This window comes from Vidua macroura, chromosome 14, assembly GCF_024509145.1.
Source record: "Vidua macroura isolate BioBank_ID:100142 chromosome 14, ASM2450914v1, whole genome shotgun sequence".
Classification (NCBI taxonomy): domain Eukaryota; kingdom Metazoa; phylum Chordata; class Aves; order Passeriformes; family Viduidae; genus Vidua; species Vidua macroura.
This window is the reverse complement of record NC_071584.1, coordinates 5,590,021-5,604,733: the sequence shown is the minus strand read 5'-3', so window position 1 is coordinate 5,604,733 and position 14,713 is coordinate 5,590,021.

Sequence of the window (14,713 nt, the reverse complement as noted above, 5' to 3'; positions counted from 1 at the left end):
GGTAGCTTGCATAGGCGAAGAACGAAGCCGCGAAGAAGCCGGCTTGTGCGCGAAGCTCGCAGACTGCTGCAGGACGGTGGCTGCCGCTCTCCTGCCTGTTGAATTCACTTCTGGCATGCCAGTGGAAGGTGTTCCAGGACAACTTTCCTGGGTTTTGACGTAGTCCTGCTGCATCCCTCCTTGGAAATTCTTGCTGCTCCCCGGAGGCTCCGAGATGCAGAGAACACGATGGCATCTGCTGAAAAGAAGGGCAGCAGTGAGTTTGTCAAGAAACAAGAATATAGGCAGCTGCCTGTGCTTGGCAAGGAGCAGCTGCTGCATTCTTGCACTTGCCTTCCTTCAGTGCGCACAGAAGCCCGCTGCTCTGCTGCTTGGTTTTTCCGCATTCAGTCAATTGCACAGGATTGAAGCTGGGGCAGGCTGTTCAGCTTTGCTGCTTTTCAGCATCTCAGCTGCCCTTTGGCTCTGTTACAGCTCTCCAGGTTTCTTGCCTTTGCCAGGCTGCAACCTGCTGGCTAGTACCCAGAGCTGGGCAGGAGTGGGCAGAGAGCACGCTCATCAGCCAGCAGTTTGCGGTTTGCCCAGGAAAGTGCAGTGTCCTTGGAATGTGCAGCAAATCCAATTTCTTGGCAAGTCCGGGGGAAGTGAGCAGTGCAGGTACACTTTCACCTTGAGAAATGGAGTTGGAAAGCTTTTCGCTAAGATGTAGGCGACTAGAGAGGCAGAATACGGAGCTCCGGCGCTGGCCGAAAAGAAGTGCCGCTTGCCGGCGTCTTTCGGCAAAAGCGGCGCTCCGCAGAGCACCGCTGCCGCTCCGGTCATCTGTACGCCAAGTAGCCGCTTCTTCGCCTCCGGCAGCCAGAGATCGCGGTAGCTTGCAAGAGGAGAAGAATAAAGCTGCGAAGAAGCCGGCTTGTGCGCGAAGCTTGCAGACAGCTGCAGGACGGTGGCTGCCGCTCTCCTGCCTGTTGAATTCACTCTGGGCATGCGAGTGGAAGGTGTTCCAGGACAACTTTCCTGGGTTTTGACGTAGTCCTGCTGCATCCCTCCTTGGAAATTCTTGCTGCTCCCCGGAGGCTCCGAGATGCAGAGAACACGATGGCAGCTGCTGAAAAGAAGGGCAGCAGTGAGTTTGTCAAGAAACAAGAATATAGGCAGCTGCCTGTGCTTGGCAAGGAGCAGCTGCTGCATTCTTGCACTTGCCTTCCTTCAGTGCGCACAGAAGCCCGCTGCTCTGCTGCTTGGTTTTTCCGCATTCAGTCAATTGCACAGGATTGAAGCTGGGGCAGGCTGTTCAGCTTTGCTGCTTTTCAGCATCTCAGCTGCCCTTCTGCTCTGTGACAGCTCTCCAGGTTTCTTGCCTTCGCCAGGCTGCAACGTGCCCGCTACTACCCAGAGCTGGGCAGGAGTGGGCAGAGAGCACGCTCATCTGCCAGCAGTTTGCGGCTTGCCCAGGAAAGTGCAGTGTCCTTGGAATGTGCAGCAAATCCAATTTCTTGGCAAGTCCGGGGGAAGTGAGCAGTGCAGGTACACTTTCTCCTTGAGAAATGGAGTTGGAAAGCTTTTCGCTAAGATGTAGGCGACTAGAGAGGCAGAATACGGAGCTCCGGCGCTGGCCGAAGGGAAGTGCCGCTTCCCGGCGTCTTTCGGCAAAAGCGGCGCTCCGGAGCGCACCGCTGCCGCTCCAGTCATCTGTGCGCGAAGTAGCCGCTTCTTCGTCTCCGGCAGCCGGAGATCGCGGTAGCTTGCATAGGTGAAGAACGAAGCCGCGAAGAAGCCGGCTTGTGCGCGAAGGTCGCAGACAGCTGCAGGACGGTGGCTGCCGCTCTCCTGCCTGTTGAATTCACTTCTGGCATGCGAGTGGAAGGTGTTCCAGGACAACTTTCCTGGGTTTTGACGTAGTCCTGCTGCATCCCTCCTTGGAAATTCTTGCTGCTCCCCGGAGGCTCCGAGATGCAGAGAACACGATGGCAGCTGCTGAAAAGAAGGGCAGCAGTGAGTTTGTCAAGAAACAAGAATATAGGCAGCTGCCTGTGCTTGGCAAGGAGCAGCTGCTGGATTCTTGCACTTGCCTTCCTTCAGTGCGCACAGAAGCCCGCTGCTCTGCTGCTTGGTTTTTCCGCATTCAGTCAATTGCACAGGATTGAAGCTGGGGCAGGCTGTTCAGCTTTGCTGCTTTTCAGCATCTCAGCGGCCCTTCTGCTCTGTGACAGCCCTCCAGGTTTCTTGCCTTCTCCAGGCTGCAACGTGCCCGCTACTACCCAGAGCTGGGCAGGAGTGGGCAGAGAGCACGCTCATCTGCCAGCAGTTTGCGGCTTGCCCAGGAAAGTGCAGTGTCCTTGGAATGTGCAGCAAATCCAATTTCTTGGCAAGTCCGGGGGAAGTGAGCAGTGCTGGTACACTTTCACCTTGAGAAATGGAGTTGGAAGGCTTTTCGCTAAGATGTAGGCGACTAGAGAGGCAGAATACGGAGCTCCGGCGCTGGCCGAAGGGAAGCGCCGCTTCCCGGCGTCTTTCGGCAAAAGCGGCGCTCCAGAGCGCACCGCTGCTGCTCCAGTCATCTGTGCGCGAAGTAGCCGCTTCTTCGCCTCCGGCAGCCGGAGATCGCGGTAGCTTGCAAGAGGCGAAGAATAAAGCTGCGAAGAAGCCGGCTTGTGCGCGAAGCTTGCAGACTGCTGCAGGACGGTGGCTGCCGCTCTCCTGCCTGTTGAATTCACTTCTGGCATGCGAGTGGAAGGTGTTCCAGGACAACTTTCCTGGGTTTTGACGTAGTCCTGCTGCATCCCTCCTTGGAAATTCTTGCTGCTCCCCGGGGGCTCCGAGATGCAGAGAACACGATGGCAGCTGCTGAAAAGAAGGGCAGCAGTGAGTTTGTCACGAAACAAGAATATAGGCAGCTGCCTGTGCTTGGCAAGGAGCAGCTGCTGCATTCTTGCACTTGCCTTCCTTCAGTGCGCACAGAAGCCCGCTGCTCTGCAGCTTGGTTTTTCCGCATTCAGTCAATTGCACAGGATTGAAGCTGGGGCAGGCTGTTCAGCTTTGCTGCTTTTCAGCATCTCAGCTGCCCTTCTGCTCTGTGACAGCCCTCCAGGTTTCTTGCCTTCTCCAGGCTGCAACGTGCCCGCTACTACCCAGAGCTGGGCAGGAGTGGGCAGAGAGCACGCTCATCTGCCAGCAGTTTGCGGCTTGCCCAGGAAAGTGCAGTGTCCTTGGAATGTGCAGCAAATCCAATTTCTTGGCAAGTCCGGGGGAAGTGAGCAGTGCAGGTACACTTTCTCCTTGAGAAATGGAGTTGGAAAGCTTTTCGCTAAGATGTAGGCGACTAGAGAGGCAGAATACGGAGCTCCGGCGCTGGCCGAAGGGAAGTGCCGCTTGCCGGCGTCTTTCGGCAAAAGCGGCGCTCCGGAGCGCACCGCTGCCGCTCCAGTCATCTGTGCGCGAAGTAGCCGCTTCTTCGCCTCCGGCAGCCGGAGATCGCGGTAGCTTGCATAGGCGAAGAACGAAGCCGCGAAGAAGCCGGCTTGTGCGCGAAGCTCGCAGACAGCTGCAGGACGGTGGCTGCCGCTCTCCTGCCTGTTGAATTCACTCTGGGCATGCCAGTGGAAGGTGTTCCAGGACAACTTTCCTGGGTTTTGACGTAGTCCTGCTGCATCCCTCCTTGGAAATTCTTGCTGCTCCCCGGAGGCTCCGAGATGCAGAGAACACGATGGCAGCTGCTGAAAAGAAGGGCAGCAGTGAGTTTGTCAAGAAACAAGAATATAGGCAGCTACCTGTGCTTGGCAAGGAGCAGCTGCTGCATTCTTGCACTTGCCTTCCTGCAGTGCGCACAGAAGCCCGCTGCTCTGCTGCTTGGTTTTTCCGCATTCAGTCAATTGCACAGGATTGAAGCTGGGGCAGGCTGTTCAGCTTTGCTGCTTTTCAGCATCTCAGCTGCCCTTCTGCTCTGTGACAGCTCTCCAGGTTTCTTGCCTTCTCCAGGCTGCAACGTGCCCGCTACTACCCAGAGCTGGGCAGGAGTGGGCAGAGAGCACGCTCATCTGCCAGCAGTTTGCGGCTTGCCCAGGAAAGTGCAGTGTCCTTGGAATGTGCAGCAAATCCAATTTCTTGGCAAGTCCGGGGGAAGTGAGCAGTGCTGGTACACTTTCACCTTGAGAAATGGAGTGGCAAAGCTTTTCGCTAAGATGTAGGCGACTAGAGAGGCAGAATACGGAGCTCCGGCGCTGGCCGAAGGGAAGTGCCGCTTCCCGGCGTCTTTCGGCAAAAGCGGCGCTCCGGAGCGCACCGCTGCCGCTCCAGTCATCTGTGCGCCAAGTAGCCGCTTCTTGGCCTCCGGCAGCCGGAGATCGCGGTAGCTTGCATAGGCGAAGAACGAAGCCGCGAAGAAGCCGGCTTCTGCGCGAAGCTCGCAGACAGCTGCAGGACGGTGGCTGCCGCTCTCCTGCCTGTTGAATTCACTTCTGGCATGCCAGTGGAAGGTGTTCCAGGACAACTTTCCTGGGTTTTGACGTAGTCCTGCTGCATCCCTCCTTGGAAATTCTTGCTGCTCCCCGGAGGCTCCGAGATGCAGAGAACACGATGGCAGCTGCTGAAAAGAAGGGCAGCAGTGAGTTTGTCAAGAAACAAGAATATAGGCAGCTGCCTGTGCTTGGCAAGGAGCAGCTGCTGCATTCTTGCACTTGCCTTCCTTCAGTGCGCACAGAAGCCCGCTGCTCTGCTGCTTGGTTTTTCCGCATTCAGTCAATTGCACAGGATTGAAGCTGGGGCAGGCTGTTCAACTTTGCTGCTTTTCAGCATCTCAGCTGCCCTTCTGCTCTGTGACAGCCCTCCAGGTTTCTTGCCTTCTCCAGGCTGCAACGTGCCCGCTACTACCCAGAGCTGGGCAGGAGTGGGCAGAGAGCACGCTCATGTGCCAGCAGTTTGCGGCTTGCCCAGGAAAGTGCAGTGTCCTTGGAATGTGCAGCAAATCCAATTTCTTGGCAAGTCCGGGGGAAGTGAGCAGTGCTGGTACACTTTCACCTTGAGAAATGGAGTTGGAAGGCTTTTCGCTAAGATGTAGGCGACTAGAGAGGCAGAATACGGAGCTCCGGCGCTGGCCGAAGGGAAGCGCCGCTTCCCGGCGTCTTTCGGCAAAAGCGGCGCTCCGGAGCGCACCGCTGCCGCTCCAGTCATCTGTGCGCGAAGTAGCCGCTTCTTCGCCTCCGGCAGCCGGAGATCGCGGTAGCTTGCAAGAGGCGAAGAATAAAGCTGCGAAGAAGCCGGCTTGTGCGCGAAGCTTGCAGACTGCTGCAGGACGGTGGCTGCCGCTCTCCTGCCTGTTGAATTCACTCTGGGCATGCGAGTGGAAGGTGTTCCAGGACAACTTTCCTGGGTTTTGACGTAGTCCTGCTGCATCCCTCCTTGGAAATTCTTGCTGCTCCCCGGAGGCTCCGAGATGCAGAGAACACGATGGCAGCTGCTGAAAAGAAGGGCAGCAGTGAGTTTGTCAAGAAACAAGAATATAAGCAGCTGCCTCTGCTTGGCAAGGAGCCGCTGCTGCATTCTTGCAATTTCCTGCAGTGCGCACAGAAGCCCGCTGCTCTGCTGCTTGGTTTTTCCGCATTCAGTCAATTGCACAGGATTGAAGCTGGGGCAGGCTGTTCAGCTTTGCTGCTTTTCAGCATCTCAGCTGCCCTTCTGCTCTGTGACAGCTCTCCAGGTTTCTTGCCTTCTCCAGGCTGCAACCTGCTGGCTAGTACCCAGAGCTGGGCAGGAGTGGGCAGAGAGCACGCTCATCTGCCAGCAGTTTGCGGCTTGCCCAGGAAAGTGCAGTGTCCTTGGAATGTGCAGCAAATCCAATTTCTTGGCAAGTCCGGGGGAAGTGAGCAGTGCTGGTACACTTTCTCCTTGAGAAATGGAGTTGGAAAGCTTTTCGCTAAGATGTAGGCGACTAGAGAGGCAGAATACGGAGCTCCGGCGCTGGCCGAAAAGAAGTGCCGCTTGCCGGCGTCTTTCGGCAGAAGCGGCGCTCCGCAGAGCACCGCTGCCGCTCCGGTCATCTGTACGCCAAGTAGCCGCTTCTTCGCCTCCGGCAGCCGGAGATCGCGGTAGCTTGCATAGGCGAAGAACGAAGCCGCGAAGAAGCCGGCTTGTGCGCGAAGCTCGCAGACAGCTGCAGGACGGTGGCTGCCGCTCTCCTGCCTGTTGAATTCACTCTGGGCATGCGAGTGGAAGGTGTTCCAGGACAACTTTCCTGGGTTTTGACGTAGTCCTGCTGCATCCCTCCTTGGAAATTCTTGCTGCTCCCCGGAGGCTCCGAGATGCAGAGAACACGATGGCAGCTGCTGAAAAGAAGGGCAGCAGTGAGTTTGTCAAGAAACAAGAATATAGGCAGCTGCCTGTGCTTGGCAAGGAGCAGCTGCTGCATTCTTGCACTTGCCTTCCTTCAGTGCGCACAGAAGCCCGCTGCTCTGCTGCTTGGTTTTTCCGCATTCAGTCAATTGCACAGGATTGAAGCTGGGGCAGGCTGTTCAACTTTGCTGCTTTTCAGCATCTCAGCTGCCCTTCTGCTCTGTGACAGCTCTCCAGATTTCTTGCCTTCGCCAGGCTGCAACGTGCCCGCTACTACCCAGAGCTGGGCAGTAGTAGGCAGAGAGCACGCTCATATGCCAGCAGTTTGCGGCTTGCCCAGGAAAGTGCAGTATCCTTGGAAAGTGCAGCAAATCCAATTTCTTGGCAAGTCCGGGGGAAGTGAGCAGTGCTGGTACACTTTCACCTTGAGAAATGGAGTGGCAAAGCTTTTCGCTAAGATGTAGGCGACTAGAGAGGCAGAATACGGAGCTCCGGCGCTGGCCGAAGGGAAGTGCCGCTTCCCGGCGTCTTTCGGCAAAAGCGGCGCTCCGGAGCGCACCGCTGCCGCTCCAGTGATCTGTGCGCGAAGTAGCCGCTTCTTCGCCTCCGGCAGCCGGAGATCGCGGTATCTTGCATAGGCGAAGAACGAAGCCGCGAAGAAGCCGGCTTGTGCGCGAAGCTCGCAGACTGCTGCAGGACGGTGGCTGCCGCTCTCCTGCCTGTTGAATTCACTTCTGGCATGCCAGTGGAAGGTGTTCCAGGACAACTTTCCTGGGTTTTGACGTAGTCCTGCTGCATCCCTCCTTGGAAATTCTTGCTGCTCCCCGGAGGCTCCGAGATGCAGAGAACACGATGGCAGCTGCTGAAAAGAAGGGCAACTGTGAGTTTGTCAAGAAACAAGAATATAGGCAGCTGCCTGTGCTTGGCAAGGAGCAGCTGCTGCATTCTTGCACTTGCCTTCCTTCAGTGCGCACAGAAGCCCGCTGCTCTGCTGCTTGGTTTTTCTGCATTCAGTCAATTGCACAGGATTGAAGCTGGGGCAGGCTGTTCAGCTTTGCTGCTTTTCAGCATCTCAGCTGCCCTTCTGCTCTGTGACAGCTCTCCAGGTTTCTTGCCTTCTCCAGGCTGCAACGTGCCCGCTACTACCCAGAGCTGGGCAGGAGTGGGCAGAGAGCACGCTCATCTGCCAGCAGTTTGCGGCTTGCCCAGGAAAGTGCAGTGTCCTTGGAATGTGCAGCAAATCCAATTTCTTGGCAAGTCCGGGGGAAGTGAGCAGTGCTGGTACACTTTCACCTTGAGAAATGGACTTGGAAAGCTTTTCGCTAAGATGTAGGCGACTAGAGAGGCAGAATACGGAGCTCCGGCGCTGGCCGATAAGAAGTGCCGCTTCCCGGCGTCTTTCGGCAAAAGCGGCGCTCCGGAGCGCACCGCTGCCGCTCCAGTCATCTGTGCGCGAAGTTGCCGCTTCTTCGCCTCCGGCAGCCGGAGATCGCGGTAGCTTGCATAGGCGAAGAACGAAGCCGCGAAGAAGCCGGCTTGTGCGCGAAGCTCGCAGACTGCTGCAGGACGGTGGCTGCCGCTCTCCTGCCTGTTGAATTCACTTCTGGCATGCGAGTGGAAGGTGTTCCAGGACAACTTTCCTGGGTTTTGACGTAGTCCTGCTGCATCCCTCCTTGGAAATTCTTGCTGCTCCCCGGAGGCTCCGAGATGCAGAGAACACGATGGCAGCTGCTGAAAAGAAGGGCAGCAGTGAGTTTGTCAAGAAACAAGAATATAGGCAGCTGCCTGTGCTTGGCAAGGAGCAGCTGCTGCATTCTTGCACTTGCCTTCCTTCAGTGCGCACAGAAGCCCGCTGCTCTGCTGCTTGGTTTTTCTGCATTCAGTCAATTGCACAGGATTGAAGCTGGGGCAGGCTGTTCAGCTTTGCTGCTTTTCAGCATCTCAGCTGCCCTTCTGCTCTGTGACAGCTCTCCAGGTTTCTTGCCTTCTCCAGGCTGCAACGTGCCCGCTACTACCCAGAGCTGGGCAGGAGTGGGCAGAGAGCACGCTCATCTGCCAGCAGTTTGCGGCTTGCCCAGGAAAGTGCAGTGTCCTTGGAATGTGCAGCAAATCCAATTTCTTGGCAAGTCCGGGGGAAGTGAGCAGTGCTGGTACACTTTCACCTTGAGAAATGGACTTGGAAAGCTTTTCGCTAAGATGTAGGCGACTAGAGAGGCAGAATACGGAGCTCCGGCGCTGGCCGATAAGAAGTGCCGCTTCCCGGCGTCTTTCGGCAAAAGCGGCGCTCCGGAGCGCACCGCTGCCGCTCCAGTCATCTGTGCGCGAAGTAGCCGCTTCTTCGCCTCCGGCAGCCGGAGATGGCGGTAGCTTGAATAGGCGAAGAATAAAGCTGCGAAGAAGCCGGCTTGTGCGCGAACCTTGCAGACAGCTGCAGGATGGTGGCTGCCGCTCTCCTGCCTGTTGAATTCACTTCTGGCATGCGAGTGGAAGGTGTTCCAGGACAACTTTCCTGGGTTTTGACGTAGTCCTGCTGCATCCCTCCTTGGAAATTCTTGCTGCTCCCCGGAGGCTCCGAGATGCAGAGAACACGATGGCAGCTGCTGAAAAGAAGGGCAGCAGTGAGTTTGTCAAGAAACAAGAATATAGGCAGCTGCCTGTGCTTGGCAAGGAGCAGCTGCTGCATTCTTGCACTTGCCTTCCTTCAGTGCGCACAGAAGCCCGCTGCTCTGCTGCTTGGTTTTTCCGCATTCAGTCAATTGCACAGGATTGAAGCTGGGGCAGGCTGTTCAGCTTTGCTGCTTTTCAGCATCTCAGCTGCCCTTCTGCTCTGGGACAGCTCTCCAGGTTTCTTGCCTTCTCCAGGCTGCAACGTGCCCGCTACTACCCAGAGCTGGGCAGGAGTGGGCAGAGAGCACGCTCATCTGCCAGCAGTTTGCGGCTTGCCCAGGAAAGTGCAGTGTCCTTGGAATGTGCAGCAAATCCAATTTCTTGGCAAGTCCGGGGGAAGTGAGCAGTGCTGGTACACTTTCACCTTGAGAAATGGAGTGGCAAAGCTTTTCGCTAAGATGTAGGCGACTAGAGAGGCAGAATACGGAGCTCCGGCGCTGGCCGAAGGGAAGTGCCGCTTCCCGGCGTCTTTCGGCAAAAGCGGCGCTCCGGAGCGCACCGCTGCCGCTCCAGTCATCTGTGCGCGAAGTAGCCGCTTCTTCGCCTCCGGCAGCCGGAGATGGCGGTAGCTTGAATAGGCGAAGAATAAAGCTGCGAAGAAGCCGGCTTGTGCGCGAACCTTGCAGACAGCTGCAGGATGGTGGCTGCCGCTCTCCTGCCTGTTGAATTCACTTCTGGCATGCGAGTGGAAGGTGTTCCAGGACAACTTTCCTGGGTTTTGACGTAGTCCTGCTGCATCCCTCCTTGGAAATTCTTGCTGCTCCCCGGAGGCTCCGAGATGCAGAGAACACGATGGCAGCTGCTGAAAAGAAGGGCAGCAGTGAGTTTGTCAAGAAACAAGAATATAGGCAGCTGCCTGTGCTTGGCAAGGAGCAGCTGCTGCATTCTTGCACTTGCCTTCCTTCAGTGCGCACAGAAGCCCGCTGCTCTGCTGCTTGGTTTTTCTGCATTCAGTCAATTGCACAGGATTGAAGCTGGGGCAGGCTGTTCAGCTTTGCTGCTTTTCAGCATCTCAGCTGCCCTTTGGCTCTGTTACAGCTCTCCAGGTTTCTTGCCTTTGCCAGGCTGCAACCTGCTGGCTAGTACCCAGAGCTTAGCAGGAGTGGGCAGAGAGCACGCTCATCAGCCAGCAGTTTGCGGTTTGCCCAGGAAAGTGCAGTGTCCTTGGAATGTGCAGCAAATCCAATTTCTTGGCAAGTCCGGGGGAAGTGAGCAGTGCAGGTACACTTTCTCCTTGAGAAATGGAGTTGGAAAGCTTTTCGCTAAGATGTAGGCGACTAGAGAGGCAGAATACGGAGCTCCGGCGCTGGCCGAAGGGAAGTGCCGCTTGCCGGCGTCTTTCGGCAGAAGCGGCGCTCCGGAGCGCACCACTGCCGCTCCAGTCATCTGTACGCCAAGTAGCCGCTTCTTCGCCTCCGGCAGCCGGAGATCGCGGTAGCTTGCAAGAGGCAAAGAATAAAGCCGCGAAGAAGCCGGCTTGTGCGCGAAGCTCGCAGACAGCTGCAGGATGGTGGCTGCCGCTCTCCTGCCTGTTGAATTCACTCTGGGCATGCGAGTGGAAGGTGTTCCAGGACAACTTTCCTGGGTTTTGACGTAGTCCTGCTGCATCCCTCCTTGGAAATTCTTGCTGCTCCCCGGAGGCTCCGAGATGCAGAGAACACGATGGCAGCTGCTGAAAAGAAGGGCAGCAGTGAGTTTGTCAAGAAACAAGAATATAGGCAGCTGCCTGTGCTTGGCAAGGAGCAGCTGCTGCATTCTTGCACTTGCCTTCCTTCAGTGCGCACAGAAGCCCGCTGCTCTGCTGCTTGGTTTTTCTGCATTCAGTCAATTGCACAGGATTGAAGCTGGGGCAGGCTGTTCAGCTTGGCTGCTTTTCAGCATCTCAGCTGCCCTTCTGCTCTGTGACAGCTCTCCAGGTTTCTTGCCTTCTCCAGGCTGCAACGTGCCCGCTACTACCCAGAGCTGGGCAGGAGTGGGCAGAGAGCACGCTCATCTGCCAGCAGTTTGCGGCTTGCCCAGGAAAGTGCAGTGTCCTTGGAATGTGCAGCAAATCCAATTTCTTGGCAAGTCCGGGGGAAGTGAGCAGTGCTGGTACACTTTCACCTTGAGAAATGGAGTTGGAAAGCTTTTCGCTAAGATGTAGGCGACTAGAGAGGCAGAATACGGAGCTCCGGCGCTGGCCGAAGGGAAGTGCCGCTTCCCGGCGTCTTTCGGCAAAAGCGGCGCTCTGGAGCGCACCGCTGCCGCTCCAGTCATCTGTGCGCGAAGTAGCCGCTTCTTCGCCTCCGGCAGCCGGAGATCGCGGTAGCTTGCATAGGCGAAGAACGAAGCCGCGAAGAAGCCGGCTTGTGCGCGAAGCTCGCAGACAGCTGCAGGACGGTGGCTGCCGCTCTCCTGCCTGTTGAATTCACTCTGGGCATGCGAGTGGAAGGTGTTCCAGGACAACTTTCCTGGGTTTTGACGTAGTCCTGCTGCATCCCTCCTTGGAAATTCTTGCTGCTCCCCGGAGGCTCCGAGATGCAGAGAACACGATGGCAGCTGCTGAAAAGAAGGGCAGCAGTGAGTTTGTCAAGAAACAAGAATATAGGCAGCTGCCTGTGCTTGGCAAGGAGCAGCTGCTGCATTCTTGCACTTGCCTTCCTTCAGTGCGCACAGAAGCCCGCTGCTCTGCTGCTTGGTTTTTCTGCATTCAGTCAATTGCACAGGATTGAAGCTGGGGCAGGCTGTTCAGCTTGGCTGCTTTTCAGCATCTCAGCTGCCCTTCTGCTCTGTGACAGCTCTCCAGGTTTCTTGCCTTCTCCAGGCTGCAACGTGCCCGCTACTACCCAGAGCTGGGCAGGAGTGGGCAGAGAGCACGCTCATCTGCCAGCAGTTTGCGGCTTGCCCAGGAAAGTGCAGTGTCCTTGGAATGTGCAGCAAATCCAATTTCTTGGCAAGTCCGGGGGAAGTGAGCAGTGCTGGTACACTTTCACCTTGAGAAATGGAGTTGGAAAGCTTTTCGCTAAGATGTAGGCGACTAGAGAGGCAGAATACGGAGCTCCGGCGCTGGCCGAAGGGAAGTGCCGCTTCCCGGCGTCTTTCGGCAAAAGCGGCGCTCTGGAGCGCACCGCTGCCGCTCCAGTCATCTGTGCGCGAAGTAGCCGCTTCTTCGCCTCCGGCAGCCGGAGATCGCGGTAGCTTGCATAGGCGAAGAACGAAGCCGCGAAGAAGCCGGCTTGTGCGCGAAGCTCGCAGACAGCTGCAGGACGGTGGCTGCCGCTCTCCTGCCTGTTGAATTCACTTCTGGCATGCGAGTGGAAGGTGTTCCAGGACAACTTTCCTGGGTTTTGACGTAGTCCTGCTGCATCCCTCCTTGGAAATTCTTGCTGCTCCCCGGAGGCTCCGAGATGCAGAGAACACGATGGCAGCTGCTGAAAAGAAGGGCAGCAGTGAGTTTGTCAAGAAACAAGAATATAGGCAGCTGCCTGTGCTTGGCAAGGAGCAGCTGCTGCATTCTTGCACTTGCCTTCCTTCAGTGCGCACAGAAGCCCGCTGCTCTGCTGCTTGGTTTTTCCGCATTCAGTCAATTGCACAGGATTGAAGCTGGGGCAGGCTGTTCAGCTTTGCTGCTTTTCAGCATCTCAGCTGCCCTTCTGCTCTGTGACAGCTCTCCAGGTTTCTTGCCTTCGCCAGGCTGCAACGTGCCCGCTACTACCCAGAGCTGGGCAGGAGTGGGCAGAGAGCACGCTCATCTGCCAGCAGTTTGCGGCTTGCCCAGGAAAGTGCAGTGTCCTTGGAATGTGCAGCAAATCCAATTTCTTGGCAAGTCCGGGGGAAGTGAGCAGTGCTGGTACACTTTCACCTTGAGAAATGGAGTGGCAAAGCTTTTCGCTAAGATGTAGGCGACTAGAGAGGCAGAATACGGAGCTCCGGCGCTGGCCGAAGGGAAGTGCCGCTTCCCGGCGTCTTTCGGCAAAAGCGGCGCTCCGGAGCGCACCGCTGCCGCTCCAGTCATCTGTGCGCGAAGTAGCCGCTTCTTCGCCTCCGGCAGCCGGAGATGGCGGTAGCTTGAATAGGCGAAGAATAAAGCTGCGAAGAAGCCGGCTTGTGCGCGAACCTTGCAGACAGCTGCAGGATGGTGGCTGCCGCTCTCCTGCCTGTTGAATTCACTTCTGGCATGCGAGTGGAAGGTGTTCCAGGACAACTTTCCTGGGTTTTGACGTAGTCCTGCTGCATCCCTCCTTGGAAATTCTTGCTGCTCCCCGGAGGCTCCGAGATGCAGAGAACACGATGGCAGCTGCTGAAAAGAAGGGCAGCAGTGAGTTTGTCAAGAAACAAGAATATAGGCAGCTGCCTGTGCTTGGCAAGGAGCAGCTGCTGCATTCTTGCACTTGCCTTCCTTCAGTGCGCACAGAAGCCCGCTGCTCTGCTGCTTGGTTTTTCTGCATTCAGTCAATTGCACAGGATTGAAGCTGGGGCAGGCTGTTCAGCTTTGCTGCTTTTCAGCATCTCAGCTGCCCTTTGGCTCTGTTACAGCTCTCCAGGTTTCTTGCCTTTGCCAGGCTGCAACCTGCTGGCTAGTACCCAGAGCTTAGCAGGAGTGGGCAGAGAGCACGCTCATCAGCCAGCAGTTTGCGGTTTGCCCAGGAAAGTGCAGTGTCCTTGGAATGTGCAGCAAATCCAATTTCTTGGCAAGTCCGGGGGAAGTGAGCAGTGCAGGTACACTTTCACCTTGAGAAATGGAGTTGGAAAGCTTTTCGCTAAGATGTAGGCGACTAGAGAGGCAGAATACGGAGCTCCGGCGCTGGCCGAAAAGAAGTGCCGCTTCCCGGCGTCTTTCGGCAAAAGCGGCGCTACGCAGAGCACCGCTGCCGCTCCGGTCATCTGTACGCCAAGTAGCCGCTTCTTCGCCTCCGGCAGCCGGAGATCGCGGTAGCTTGCAAGAGGCAAAGAATAAAGCCGCGAAGAAGCCGGCTTGTGCGCGAAGCTCGCAGACAGCTGCAGGATGGTGGCTGCCGCTCTCCTGCCTGTTGAATTCACTTCTGGCATCCGAGTGGAAGGTGTTCCAGGACAACTTTCCTGGGTTTTGACGTAGTCCTGCTGCATCCCTCCTTGGAAATTCTTGCTGCTCCCCGGAGGCTCCGAGATGCAGAGAACACGATGGCAGCTGCTGAAAAGAAGGGCAGCAGTGAGTTTGTCAAGAAACAAGAATATAGGCAGCTGCCTGTGCTTGGCAAGGAGCAGCTGCTGCATTCTTGCACTTGCCTTCCTTCAGTGCGCACAGAAGCCCGCTGCTCTGCTGCTTGGTTTTTCTGCATTCAGTCAATTGCACAGGATTGAAGCTGGGGCAGGCTGTTCAGCTTTGCTGCTTTTCAGCATCTCAGCTGCCCTTTGGCTCTGTTACAGCTCTCCAGGTTTCTTGCCTTTGCCAGGCTGCAACCTGCTGGCTAGTACCCAGAGCTGGGCAGGAGTGGGCAGAGAGCACGCTCATCAGCCAGCAGTTTGCGGTTTGCCCAGGAAAGTGCAGTGTCCTTGGAATGTGCAGCAAATCCAATTTCTTGGCAAGTCCGGGGGAAGTGAGCAGTGCAGGTACACTTTCACCTTGAGAAATGGAGTTGGAAAGCTTTTCGCTAAGATGTAGGCGACTAGAGAGGCAGAATACGGAGCTCCGGCGCTGGCCGAAAAGAAGTGCCGCTTGCCGGCGTCTTTCGGCAAAAGCGGCGCTCCGCAGAGCACCGCT